At 41.3% G+C, this 15,124-nt stretch overlaps 1 protein-coding gene across 2 annotated transcripts in view; it reads right to left on the bottom strand.

The window, feature by feature from the left end:
* The window catches only part of RIMKLB (ribosomal modification protein rimK like family member B), a 156,598-nt gene extending 145,376 nt beyond the window's left edge, over positions 1 to 11,222 (bottom strand). Inside the window, exon 1 of one of the 2 annotated variants that reach the window (XM_057492305.1) lies at positions 11,107 to 11,222. The gene's annotated coding sequence lies outside the window, so the exon portion shown is untranslated. The remainder of the gene's footprint in view (positions 1 to 11,106) is intronic. The other variant, XM_057492307.1, reaches the window with a different exon arrangement.
* Positions 11,223 to 15,124: the final 3,902 nt, after the last annotated feature.

The raw sequence follows: 15,124 nt of genomic DNA, 5'->3' as shown, positions 1-15,124 counted from the left end.
TGACCAATGATTGGTGCATAGCATTATAATCAAAATAACAGATATTTTTTTTAAAAGCACAAGTCCCTCTGTTCCAGAAATGTACATTCCAGCCAGAAAGACAATACTGGTACATGGAAAAAATACTATGTAAGTTTTCAAATGGGAATTGGAAGCCTTTTTGTATAGAAAGTGTCATCTTAGAATTTAAGTAATGTTCAATTTTTAAAGATACAAATTTAAGCATCTAATTTTTAAGCTTTTAAACTTCAGTCTCATATGATTTACAAATTTAATTTTCTATTAAATAAGAGCAACCACTTTCACTTGTTCTTTAATATTAGAGCAACTCAACATACTGATTAAACTTTTAAAAACAGCGCTATTCACAAGTTTGATTACACTACTTTTGATATTTTAAGTTATATTATGCATAGTAAGATAGCTGCTTTTAATCACCTTAAATGCTCTGCTCCAGAGGGCAGATCTACAAACAAATCTGACAAAGTAAACCTATAAAATGGCAAAACAAATTCATATATTCCAAACATCTCCGTACTGTTTATAGCCTTCATCAAATTCTCCTAAACTTTTCACGTTAAAGTGCCAAGATCTAATATGTCAAGTCTTTAGATTGCATTTGCATGCATATTATCCTGAACTAAAATCAATGACATTAACATGATTGGTTTGGTCTACTTCATTATCTATATATTCAATTACAGATCTTCATAGGCTTGTGAGGCATTTAATCTACTCAAGATGGACTTAATATCTAAGATGGGCTGAGAATTCAGGACAGTGATGTAGTTGCTTATCTGCCAGAGAATTAGATTCCAGACCAGCATGGAATCTGAGAACTCCATACGCAGTTCCAAGGCTTATTCTGTTAGGGTAACAAGGAAACGATGAGCCCTTTTTTAGGGTTGATCTGTCACCAGGAGATCCCCAAGTACTCTTAGCAACCTGATGGTAGTTACTTGACTTGGACAGATGGAATTTGGACCCCCTATCCCGTTGCAGCTAACTTCCTTCACTACTTGACTGGATCCAATGAATCTCACTGATCGATTTGACTGAGGATTCTTTCCACAGTCTTGACAATTCTCATAGTCATCCTCAAGCTGGGAAGTTGAATAACTACAATGCAGCTTGACTAGCTTGCCAGTCACCACATGACTTAATGACAATTACGTGTTAACAGTAATGCTTTGGATTTCTAGAAGGAATAGATTATTGTGGGTTGAATAAAGCAAGAAACAATTGATAATGAGGTTGAAGTTTACCCAGACCTTGGACATAATATTAAAGAAATACTTCAGTATGTTTCAAAAAAAAAAAAAGTCCCTGTGGATAATGTAATAAACAGCTCAATTGTGACTTTTATGAATTAGGTAAAATATTTTTAAAATTGATACCATTATGATAAAACAATCAGTTCTGTATACTTTTGGAGGGAGAGTCAACTAAAACAGTATTTTAAATGCATATGACCTTTAACTCAGCAATTCCATTTCTAGGAATCCAGTCTGAAGAAATATCTCTCATTTAGGTACCCAAGGATATTCATTCCCACACTGTAGTAGGGAGAAGCTGAAAGTAACTGAAAGTCAGTAACGGAATGGTAAATATATTATTTAACAGCTGTACATTAGAAAGTATGTGTGGCAAATTAGAAGAATGATGTAAAGCTACATAAAAATAGAGAGACATAGAAAAATAACCAGGCCATACTGCTAGCTGAAAAAAAATCATTTTAAAACATTTTCTATAGCTTGATCTCATTTATGCTCTAATGTGTATAGATAGGTAAATAGACTTTTAAAAATATATACATATACATATATGTTTACCAAAAGGGCTGAAAAGATAAAACCCAAACGATTTGCTGTGGTTACCTCCAGAGGGAAAATTGGATGGGAGGAAGAAGGTAGAGGAAAGGCAACTTTCACCATTTACTCCATAGATTTCTGCAGAAAAGCATAACTTGTACATTTTTGATAATTAAAAATTTTTTAATTACCATTTAAAATTTAGGATTCAATAGGAATCCGCATTTTATAATCTCCAGTGTTCACTTACTAGCGTATAGATATTCTGCCACTTTAAGGAATTGAGAAAATTCCAGTAAAATGAATCTAGCAGAGGGGTTGGCAAGCGTCTTTCTTTGAATATCTAAAAACTTTCCTCCTATTACCAATTAATTATGAAACACTAGACAATTGTAAAGGCTACGCAATCTGCTGGAGAGAGAGCCTATCAGTCAAACATCCACCAGGGAAAGAGAACCAGTAGAAGGCACATACCAAGAACTGGCTTACATGAGCGTGGGAGCCAGCCAGGCAAGTCTGGAATCGGCAGCACAGGCCCTCAGGAAGGGATGGCAGGAACTCAGGAGCAGGAGCAGATGCTTCTGTCCATAGGTGGAATTTCTCTGCGCTGTTCTGTCCTTAAATACTTGAAGCTGATTGGATCAGGCCCACCCAGATTATCTAGATACTTCCAGTCAACTAACTGTGGACTTTAGACATATCTGCCAAACATCTCAGAGCAACACCTAGATCAGTGTTTGATTAAATAACTGGGGGCCCAGCCACAGTTGAGGCATAAAATACATATTCATATGCACATGTGAAAAACGAAAAACAAAAGCACACATGTCACAGAGAATTAACATTTTTGCCAGTCGACCTCATGCTCGTCCTGGTGTGATCACTTAGCATACCTTGCCTCACCCGGTCACAGCGATGTAACCCAAGGCTGGCTTCATGCAGGGGGCTTTAAACGTAACTGGGACTCTGAAGTCTACTTGTCGTAGTGTAAATCACTTAGTTTCAGAACAGAGACTGATTCAATTTACTTGTTATTTTGTAGCCACATGTATTCAAGTGACAGGAAAAGTGAGATGGTCCAGTGACAGGCTACCTTTTCATCTCTTTTTTAGGGACCACATGGCCTCTGTGTTGGTCTCTAATGTCCCCTTTTTTCCCCTAAGGGTTCCTGTGTTCACACCCCCTTAGTAACTGACTTTCTTGGGTTCCTCAGCATCTGCCCCATGATACCATAACTTGCAGCATGGATGCTCTTATTTTCTCTATTTTTCATTCTTAATCCTTATAGCTAATTGGTGATTTTTTTTCAAGTTACTCAAAGAGGGATAATTTAATTGCCCCAAAGAATCATTTGCTCATTCAAAATATGTTACTACTAAGGTTGTATATCAGTGGGAATTAGAAATGAGAAGCATAGAATAGTTTATAAAGACTTGATTTGAAATGGTGAATGACTAGGGATGAAGGTTCCAAGGGGAGAGTGAGTTAAAAGCAAGCTGCAGGTTTCTACGCAGACCAGAGCTTTGCTCCTTCGTGATAGCTGTGCTTGAGAGAAATATATCACACCTGAACCCACGGTTCCCACCTGGTGGCCCCAGTACTTGCCTAACTGGCTGTCTCTCCCATCCCTTGTGCCATAAGACCATGTGACTCGTGCCCATACCTAATAGCACTTAAACACCAAACTCAAAGCCTGAGCACCAGCTTCTCATGGTCTCCCCAGAACCCCTTTGGCTTATTTCTGTCCTGTCTGTGCTCTCAACTCTAGTCTCATTAAATTGCCTTAGTTCTAATCTCTGTTGTTCTGTGTGTCTATTCCTGAAATTTACATCTTGGTTCTCCCCTACTCAGGCTTAGCTCAGCCCTTCAGGTTTGGGCAAAAGTTGTTGGTTTTGGTAGGAACAGAACTCTACGTCAAAACTGTGAAATCGAACTCCACTTTCTGGTGACTCTGACCGGCCAACTGGTCCTATTTCCCTCTAGCAGAGAGAGGGAGGAGTTGTTTGTTTCTGCACCAAGTATTTTTTGAGCACCCACCCAAAAAATACCCAAGTGTTTTTTGCTGAACTTTGTGATAGGTGCTGGCGCTAACAAGTTAATGAGAAAGTGTCTTTCCCTTTAAAAAAGGGAAAGACCAATCATTACACACAATTACACACAATCTGACAGAAGTACACAGACATATTCAGACATATGCATGGAGGAGGTCATTTTAGTTAGCCTGAAGATTCAAAGAAGGCTTTCTAGAGCGGGATACCCTTGAACTTAATTTTGTTTCCAGTTTTACATAATTTTCTAACTTAAGTATTATGTACATAGAGGAAAGTGCATGACTCATAAGTGAGAGTTTGAGAATGTTCATATACACATGACAGACACCAAGATCAAGAAACAGAACATCGCACTCCCCTCCTGCCTCCTCCCAGCCCTCCTGCTTAAATTAAAAGTTGGTAGTGAAACGTGGTAAGATACATGTGGCAGAGCAAACAGCCTGTTTGACTCTGGAGAGGTTCAAAGTCGCACAGAAGGTTTAAGGATGTGTAACTAAATGGTGGAGGAAGAGGCTGGTTGGAGGTAGTCTGATCTCCTCTACCCACAGGACCGATTGTGAAAAACCCCGCATTAAGTTGAGGAGTTTAATTTTTATTTATTATTGTTTTTAAGTGAAGTTGACAGGGGAGGTATTTAATCTTTAAATAAAAGGCTATGGAGAATATCGGAAAGAATTTTTTTAAAGGGGGAATAACTTGATCCAATTTGCCATCTAGGCACATTCTGGCAGCAGTACAGAGGATGAGGTCCAGACTATCAACAGGACACTGGGAAGTTTCTTAAAATAGTATCGCAGGGGGGCCTGGATAAAAGGCAGGGCCGGAGTCCTGGGAAGTGAAGGGGCTGGTGAATACTAGGGAGTAGCAGCTGCCTTCAGATAATTAGCTGTGGCAGAGGCTGTAGTTGAAGATAACTCCTAGGTTTCCAGTTTGAAGAATAACTGGATGGTAATCCCATCACCAAGAGAGAAAATAGAAGAGGAAATAAAGAACAGGGTGGTAAAGACAATGAGTTTATGTTGAGGCATGCAAAAGCAGATAAATGGCTGGATAGAGAGGTCTATCTATCCCCTCTGGATAGAGAGGGCTGGAAAAAAAATACATTTGGTAGCCATTCAGCCTTATATAAATTAAATGAACCCTTGCACACATATGAGATCCCTAAGGAGGAATGTGTGTACAGTGAGAATGATAGAGAACTGAAGAGCACAGACATGGAAAATGCAGGAAGGGAGAGAAGAATCTAGAATGAGTCTCAGAAGAGACATCCAGGAGAAAAAAAGACAACCAAAGGATGATGTAGGTGGAGGAAAAGAAGTAGGGAGTTTTCAGAAAGATGGAGTGTCTTTCTGAATAATTCCTGATTGGTTTTAACCATATGCAGGTAAATAAGAAGGGCTTCAGTGGATTGGTGGACACACTGGGTTGAAGAATGAATGGGCAGCAAAGAATTGGGGATCACTAGCAACAATCAGAAACTGTTCTTTCATGACATTTGTGTATGAGAGAGAATTATAGGGTCTGTATTGTTTTGTCCATTATTGTCTTAGAAGATTATCTGAAACATATTAGGCCCCTTATGCATATTTTGTTCTGAGTGATTGAGCTTCTTCATGGGGCTGCAGGTCAAACTCATCAACAGATCCTTAATTCTGCAGAGATTGCTGGCAACCAGGCTAACTCCCTTGCCTGGGAGGCCACAAATAGTAAATAAATATGTGCTGGTTCCACAGAAAGCAAGGCAGCTTTATCTGTTACGTGGTGGAGCAGGTTCACAGAGGGCCAGGGTAACTCAGTCCACTAGTCAAGAGCAAATTTGTCTGGTCTTAGTGACTGGAGGGGAGGTACTATACCCATCAAAAGTTGAGAATTACAACAATCTATCACGCCTGAGAAATGTGGGGAGAGTAAGAACATCAGGCAATGTGATAGACTAGTTTATAGCCTGGAGTGTGAGCTCTCCTAGACCTTACGAGTTGTTCAAGGGTCTAAAGACTATTTATAGAGACTTAAAAGTAAACAGATGCCTCTAAAATACCCAGCTCCCCTTTGCCAAACTCCTGCAAAAACAAAGTACATGAATGTTTCAATGTCAACAAAGCACAACATACCAAGTAGCCAACTGTAACTCAGCTCATATATAAACTTAATGTTACATATAAATATAGGCAGTTAATGTACAGTAGCATCCCCCATACTGTATATATTTAAAAATAGCTTTTCTATTTATCATGATGCTTTGACACCTTAACAAATCTTGCTGGCTGAGGAGCTGCTGCCCCTCCAGAAGGGAGCCAGTTCTTAGTGATCGCAGGGACTCAGCCGGCTCTTGGTATGCAAACTACCCAATCCAGAGCCAGACCTCCTCTATCTGGCCCCACACTGAGGAGGCAATATTCCTCCCCCTTAATCATCCCAGGGCCAGCTACCAAGCAACTAGGGGTCATCCCTATAGGTTAGAGCCCCCCAAAATTTCTCAAACAAGCCAATCCTGACCTGTTTACCTTGTCCTGCCTTGTTTTTCCCTTTGGAAAACCCAATAAAGGCTCTGGCCCAAACCTCCTCCCTCCTGTCTTCTGCCTCCTGACCATCCTGGTGTTCTTCCATGTGGTCCTCTGTGGCATTCTGTGCTCCTGTTTCTAGGACGTGTGAGTAGAACCTTTCCTAAATCTCTCTGTCTCCTCTTGTGGATGCCCTTGACTAATGATCTCAAAAGAGAACATAAAACACCCCCCCAAGGAAGGACTGCCTCTGGCCTTTAGGTCCTAAAATAGTTCCTAGTTGTCTCCTTGATCCATCACTCATGAGTCTATCTTATGCATGCCTCTTTCCTGAGGCCATGGGTGCACCTAGTTGATGAAACTGAGAACTCCTTCACCCCTCACCCAGGTCATACACAGATGCTCCAGGAAGCCCTGGCCTTCCTCTGACTCCTTGGCCACTTCTAACATATAATGCAATAGGAAAGGCATGTGACCCAGAGACAGAATCTGAAGACTTGCTCTCTCCATAGGTGGGTATACAAGGTACCTAGGTCCCGCTCCATACAGGTGTCCAAGTGGAGGGTGGTATCTGCTTTATTCCTGGCTCTGTCAGCCACAACAGCAAACAAATACATGCATCCACACACAGGTTCACAAAGCCATGCCTATACAATCCTACAGAATTAAAAGCAAGAACGTATTTTCTGTTGATTTCATAAAAACAGTCAGAATCCTGGCAGGAACACTGAGAAATACACCTTAAGTATTTACCCTGAGGACAGGGCTTAAAGGAGCCCAAAAGACCATGACGCGTCCTGGAGCCAGTGACAGCTCCCGAGCTGGCCCATCTCTCGGCTGAGAGGCCAGGGGCGGGTGATCAGCAGGACCCAGAGGGGCTGGCTGTAGTGAGCGACCAGCTCAGGACAGAATTTGTCTGAAGTCACCACCAGAGGGACTGGCACAAAGGCTGACTGGCTTGATGTGTAACAAACTGTTCTAGCCTTTGGACCATGACATCTGCAGAGCACAAATAACAACCTCTGAGTACTAATCAAATAAAATCTGCCTCTTGGGGCTTAGAGCTGTTATGCTCCAGGAAACTTTTGTTTCTTTTTCCTTCTATTTTAAATCCCCAGGGGATTTCATGTACCCTTGATCATAGATAAGATCTGAATCCAGAATCAAGCCAAGAGGGATAAAAAAATAGTGAAACCAGTGAGCCACAGAAGATAGCAAAAGGCTTCATGAAGGCTGGCGAAGTTGGTACTACATCAAACTAAAAAGCTTCTGTACAGCAAAGGACACCATGAGTAGAACAAAAAGGCATCCTACAGTATGGGAGAATATATTTGTAAATGACATATCCGACAAGGGGTTAACATCCAAAATATATAAAGAACTCACATGCCTCAACACCCAAGAAGCAAATAACCTGATTAAAAAATGGGCAGAGGATACAAACAGACACTTCTGCAAAGAAGAAATTCAGATGGTCACCAGGCATATGAAAAGATGCTCCACGTCGCTAACAATCAGAGAAATGCACTTTAAAACCACAATGAGATACCACCTCACACCATTTAGGATGGCCACCATGGAAAAGTCTAAGAACAACAAATGCTGGCAAGGATGTGGAGAAAGGGGAACCTCCTACGCTGCTGGTGGGAATGTAGTTCAACCATTGTTGAAAGCAGCATGGAGGTTCCTCAAAAAACTAACAATAGAAATACCATTTGACCCAGGAATTTACCCAAATAAAACAAGATCCCAGATTCAAAAAGACATATGCACCCCTATGTTTATCGCAGCACTATTTATAATAGCCAAGATATGGAAGCCACCTAAGTGTCCATCAGTAGATGAATGGATAAAGAAGATGTGGTACATATACACAATGGAATATTATTCAGCCATAAGAAGAAAACAAATAGTCCCATTTGCAACAACATGGATGGAGCTAGAGGGTATTATGCTCAGTGAAATAAGCCAGGCAGAGAAAGACAAGTACCATATGATTTCACTCATCTGTGGAGTGTAACAACAAGGCAAAACTGCAGGAACAAAACAGCAGCAGACTCACAGACTCCAACAAGGGCCTAGTGGTTACCAAAGGGGAGGGTGGGGAAGGGAGAAGGGCATTATGACTGGCACACATGGAGTGGCGGGAGTCATGGGGAAGATGGTGTAGCACAGAGAAGACAAGTAGTGACTCTGTGGCATCTTACTACACTGATGGACAGTGACTGTGTGGGGTATGTGGGGGGGACGTGATAATGTGGGTGAATGTAGTAACCACAATGTTGCTCATGTGAAACCTTCATAAGATTGTGCATCAATGATACCTTAATAAAAAAAGTTTGGAAAAAAAATAAAAGATTGGTGAAGTTGACCTAGGTCTTAAAAACACAGAATCAGGCAAGGACAGATGATAAAATTATAAGGAACATGTGGTGATCATCTCCTTGGTGTACAAACTCCCACACTTTTTTCCCTACGATTTCAATGACTATTTATTCCTAATGAAATGTTTTTGTATTAGTTCACATACAGAGGGGATTTCATAAATGTATACTACAAAATAAATAAGGCAGTAGATAACAATGGAAACAGTAGCTCAGCATTCCATCCTGTGACCCAGGATAGCTCAGCTGTCCCATAATTTTAACGTAGTCAAGTTGCCGAAATCTTTCTTTGGCCCAGTGTGTGGTGCCCGCTCGCAGGCTTCGCTTGACATTGCAATCCTGCTGTAAAACAGTTATTCTAAATAATCCAGTGTATTCTTATATGAAGGGTTATAATTTATGTCTGCTAATTTAAGAAGCTCAGTTTGAGAAACTGCCTTGTTTTTTCAGTTGCAGAGGATGCTAGTTCTCGGCAAGTAAAGGGTCTTGGTAAAGCTAAGTGATGATCATTAACACTAGAAATGTGCATAGAATCCTTCTTATATTGTGTAAAATTAAGTACTTTTTTGTGGGTAGGTCAAAATTCACCTTCCAGGTCTGTACACAAGTACAGATACCTATAGGTTCACCTGCTCTGAATTCTGGGTCAAGGAGGTACTTATCAAGGAAATGATTCAGTTTGGTGAGTCCTCTGTCTCCAGTTTTGTCTGTGGTTTTATGTGGTTTATTTGCTCTTTAGTAATTATACAGGGAAGCCGGGCTGCCCAAGCACACAGAAAGGGTTCCCTAAGGCTGCTGATTCCAAGTATAATGAAAGGACATATTGTTATACTAACTCACAGAACAAGAGTCCATGACTTATGTCCACCAGGGGATATTTTTGAATTGTAAAATCTGGAAGGACATAGATCTGACATACAAAGAAAGTTGTAAGGAATGTTCTTTTTGTCACAAACAACTACTTCCTCTTTAGTGAGGCAATGTGGTTTCAAACTCAGTAGCACTGTGAGCTGGGTAAAACCATTTGAATCTTCTGTGCCTCAGGTTTTTTGAATAAACTGCTTACAGGAGTACCTGGTGCTCAGTGAGCACTATATACATACATATATATATATATATATATATATATATATAGAGAGAGAGAGAGAGAGAGAGAGAGAGAGAGAGAGAGAAAGAGGGAGAGAGAGACTGTTTTTATTATTTCTCTCCATTCAACCCAATACATATAATCAAGTACATAAAAAACTTTGCCCCTGTTTGTTTACAGTGCTGCCTCTGCTAGGTTTCCCAAGCAGCTGTGGTATATTTGGAGGAAAAACCATCTATAACTTTGGAGCCAGGGGGAAAAAGTCAGGAGTAGAGATACAGTTGTGAATAATAAACCATAATAGCTGTCACTTACTGAGCTCACTATATTCTAAACCATGCTAAATGCTCCGCATGTGTTGCCTCATTTGCATCTCATAACGACCTTATGATGCAGGTACTTTCTTCTCCCAATTAGAGGAGGGGACTGAAGCAGAACAGGGGAGGTACCTTGCCCTGATCACGCCGCAGAGTAACAGAGCTAGAATTTGAGCAGTCCAGAGGTTCCAGTCTGTTCTCATAAATACCAGACATCATGGAACATTTACATATTGTAGGATTGGCTGATATTCAGCCAGTACAACAGAATGCAGCCCAACTGGTTGTCTGACTGGCTGGTGCCTGTTCCGATTTAGCTGGGGCTTCGGTGATAGCAGTTGTTAACATATGATGACTAGCTCTCTTGATTATAGGTGATAGTTGAAGCCCTGGAAATGGACTAAGTCTCTTGGGAAGTATGTTTACACAATATAAGAAAAGTCGCATTTGAGCACCAGGAAAGCAAAGTGGGGTGAGTCTTATTCACCACTATATTCCCAGATTGGATTCACTCAACTTATTGAATGAATGAATGAGAGGTAATAATGTTAGAAAAAAGGTGTTTTTGGGGTGGACAGAGTAGGAAAAGCCTAAGAAAAAAACTGAGGAGACAGGATCCAGGAAATAACGTCATGGATGTCAAAGCGTCCCAGGAATACTGTGGTCTGACATGTGAATGCTGCAAACAGATCAAAGAAGATGGAGATGAAGAGAACCCATCAGTGTCCTTAGCACAGGTTTTCCTGCAAAGGAACGGATGCAGGAGGGTCCATGTAACTAGAGAGTAGAGGGAGGGTTACCTTTTTTACCTGACATTTAGAGTTTCATTAATGACATTTTGAAAATTCTGATAGATCTTTAACAACTCCAAAAAATTACTCTAAAGTTCATTTAGTAGAAGAAACACAAGAACACCAAGAAAAATCTGAAAATGAAGACCAGCAGTGGGGCTCACCTCTTTGTTCCTTGATCTTTCTACTTTTCTACTCTCAGCCGCAGACCCCCTTGGCAATGCTATCAGTTGTAGCAGCTTTGCTTTCAAAATACTTAATCCATCCTGTTTCAAACTACAACATACTGTATTCTTCAAGCTTCAGTGTTTAAATATACCCACCACACCTATTTCATGATCTTATCAAGATTTCCAGTTGGTTGACATTCCTACTTTTCCCAACCCACCAGCCCTCTCCTTTCCTCATTTTCTTTCTTATCCAGCTCATACGCAGACTCATCTGAAGCTTGTTTGCCCTTCACTCTTTATGTCCCCCATCTCTCAAAACCCTGCATCTGGCTAACTCTAACCAACAATCAGTCTGCTCTAATTATGGGAGCTCAGTGCAGCTGGCAAATGCCACACACTAGCGCAGATGAAAGACCATAAATGCGCCCCATCCCCAATGAGCCCTTGTAACTATACAGGATAGCAAACAGACTTGATTGCTGTGGATAAAATGAGAGTTCCTGTGGCCAGGATTCTCACCTGGCCCTGGTTGACTAGCTCACTGCACACCTGTGGGCAATACATGGCTGTTGACTCTATAAAAGGAGCTCTGCCCAGTGCTCTGGGTGCAACACGGTAGCAGGGCTGTAAGGCTGCAGGAGAGCAGAGGCCCAGAGGCAGAGACTGGCTTGCTGCATGCAGACTCGCTCTGAGTGAACAGGATTCTAGTGACTGACCTGCCACCTGGAAATAAAGTTGGGTATAACCCTTTCACCCAAAAGAACGTTTTGCTGTCATTTTCTTTGGTCACACTGAATCCATTGCAAACTTGCCAGGGGCTGAAACCCATTGGCAAGACAATTGCTCTTGTCAACTCACCGTCCCTTTCTTGGGTGGGAGGAGGTGGAGATGAATGAATATATTTACACTCTGGAGGTAAGAGTCTTTCTAAGCATTGTCAGATGACAAAGATTTAAAAAATTTAGTGACACATTTGATGTCCTTTACTGAAGGGAAAACAATCCCTGGTTTGGGGGAGTCTGCACAATTCTGTACCTGGTATAGTAGGTAGATTGCCAGACATAAGCAGGGAGAAGGAGGGGGACTTCAGTTGAACACTTGCTTACCTTCTGTACATTCTGTGCAAGCTGTTCCTGAGGATGCGGGCTTGGGGTAAGAATGTAGATGACAGACTGGCCCAAACCAGCTGGTTCCAACATGGAGGAGAAATTGACCCAAACTTCACCTCCAAAACCATTAACACAGTAAAAAATCACTGTCCTCTTTCATTAGCATACTAAAAACCTCCCTGGGCCTTGACAGTTTCAATGGGGACCAAATATAGTAAAAGATCCCTTCACCCATGCGAGGGCGGAGCAAGCCTGCTCTGTGAAAACGCCCCACCTGTTTCCTTTGAAACCTAATCTCACTTGGTGAATATTCATCTCCCTTCATATTAAAAAAAGGTTCCCTGACAGTGACTGTGAATGGGTATGTGGGGGGGACTTGGTGAAGGGGGGAGCCTAGTAAACATAATGTTCTTCATGTAATTGTAGATTAATTATACCAAAATAAAATAAATAAAAATAAAAATAAGGTTCCCTACTGTTCCCTGCGCCCCAACCCTGGGGCGTATAATCTTGTCTTTTCTGAACTTTATTTTCCAAAGAAACTCTTAATGCTCAATGTCTTTTCTGCATCCATTCTTGAATTATTTCTTGCAGTGAGACCCAGGACCCAATCACCTGCAACGATCCTAAGGGATTTGAAGCAAGAACCAGTTTTAAAGAATAGGAAAAGAAGCAATGTGGAAACAACTCAGGATAGGCTAGGGGGTCAGGTATTTCCTTATAAGGCTATAGGGTCCTATTATAGGGTAAGGTGAGCTAAGCCTGGGTGGAAGGGTTATAATTAGTTTATGTTCCCGTGAGTGTGGGCCAACGGAGGTTTTTGTCTTATTTTGTTTTGTATATGGACTGACCTCCATTCTGTTGGGCCTCTCAGTAAGTTCTGGACCCAACACCACAAAGCAACACTCAGGGTACCAGCTGGGTGTCCTACAGTTCAACTCTTATTCTGATACCAGCTACCCAGTAATAGCCTCAGCTTCAACAGGTTAAGGGCTCAGTTCCACAGGACCGTTGCCCTCTACTGGCACCAGCTGTGAGCCCAGGTTAGCACCTGGGCTTCTGACTGCCTGGCTACAAAATGGAGGTTCCAACGACTCCCTCCAACTTAGGGTGCCGATCCCAAGTCCAGATTGTGACCTGTGCTTCTGACCAGCTGGCTTTGAATCAGAAGTTCCCACAGCCCCTTCCTTGGGTCTGATTCATTTGCTGTGCTAGAGAGGCTCAGAGAACTAGGAGAAACATTTCTCTAGTTAAGATTGACAGCTTATCATAAAAGGATGTAAATCAGGAACAAACAGATGGAAGAGATGCTCAGAATTAGGTACGGAGAGTGCGCATGGAGATCCCAAGTGCAGCGATCTCTCTGAATCCTACTTGCTCGCCAGCCCACAAGTTCTCTGAACTCTGTCCTTCTGGACTTCCATGTAGGCTTCATTACATACACACAGTTGATTAAATCATCAGCCGTTGGTGAGAGATTCAACCTCCAGCCCCTTCCCCTCCCAGCAGGTGGAGGGGAGGGACTGAAATCTCCGACTCGCCAATCACCTGTTTCATTGCCCTGGAAATACCCACCCCCCATCCTTATGTAACCCAGGGGCATGCCAAAAGTCAACTCATTAGCATAACAAAAAAACTATCTTTTTCACTACTTATGACATTCCAAGGGTTTTAGAAGCTCAGTGCTAGAAATTGGATGAAGGCCGAATATACATTTCTTATTATAAAACACAATATCACACTGGCTATGATCAATCTCTAAAATCTTTGATAGTCTGATGAATGAACAATGGTACTTTAAATTCAAATTCTTTAATTTGTGGTAGTCAGCATTTTCTGTGTGTCCTCTCACTATTTACAGGTCTTCTGGGAATTGTCTGTTATTATCTTTTGCCCATTTTCTATTGGTTTGTCATCTCTACTAATTTGTAAGAGAGCTTTGCATATTAGAGAAAACATTGATTTCCATTGTATGTATTTTCCCGTCTTTTGAATTTAAGATTTTTTTTCCTTAAGAGAAATTAAAATGTTTTATGTTGTCAAATGTATGGTTTATGGTTTCTATATCATGCTGATAAAGATAATTCATGTAGCAGGACTGTGATATTGTGAGTTATAACTTGAGAAATGGTCTCCTATCTTTGAGAGGTTTATTCCCCTAATATGAATCTTTTTGTAAGGACACAATAAATGGTAGTTCTCTCAGCTGTTTAAAAAATGCACAGATCATCTTCATGTGGAGATCTATGAAGTTCCCAGCCCCTATGTATGCCCCCAAAAAGACCACCTTACTCTATACCAACCCAGGAAGGTGAACCAGGCAAAAGACTGAGCCCATCTCTCTCCATTAGGAAAGTTGGTGAGATGTTAGTTACTAGCATACCCCGAATGCCTCCAGGAAAAAAAAAAAAGCACATTGATTTTTAAGTTCTCATTTCTGCCATGATATTCCCTACCTGACCCTGGCCAAACTGCATATGTTTCTGTTTCCTATTTTCCTCATTTTGACAGGCAATTTCTTTTCTTTCTGGGCACACAGTTGAGCTGGTTTCTCAGCCTCCCTTACAGTTGGGTGGGGCCATATGGTTACAGTAGGTAGACAGCCAGACATGAGCAGGAAGGGCGTTGGGACTTTGGCCAGTGTTTACTATTGGTTAGGTGCTTGTTTATATTCTAAGCATTCTGTGTAAACTGTTCTCAAGGGATGTGGGAAGTGAGAATATAGATAACAAACCTGCTAAAAACTGGTTCCAACATGGAGAAGAAGTTGACCTTGACTTCAACCCAAAATACAGTGTATGCTCATCAGTACACTAAAAATCATACCTCTTATTGCCATGACAGGTCTGAGGCAGACCATCTAAGGACAAAAAGATGGTATCACCCTATTTCCTGGAAATCTC

This window comes from Manis pentadactyla, chromosome 14 (genome assembly GCF_030020395.1).
Source record: "Manis pentadactyla isolate mManPen7 chromosome 14, mManPen7.hap1, whole genome shotgun sequence".
In the NCBI taxonomy this organism is placed as follows: domain Eukaryota; kingdom Metazoa; phylum Chordata; class Mammalia; order Pholidota; family Manidae; genus Manis; species Manis pentadactyla.
This window is presented reverse-complemented; position numbering and strand designations above follow the sequence as displayed.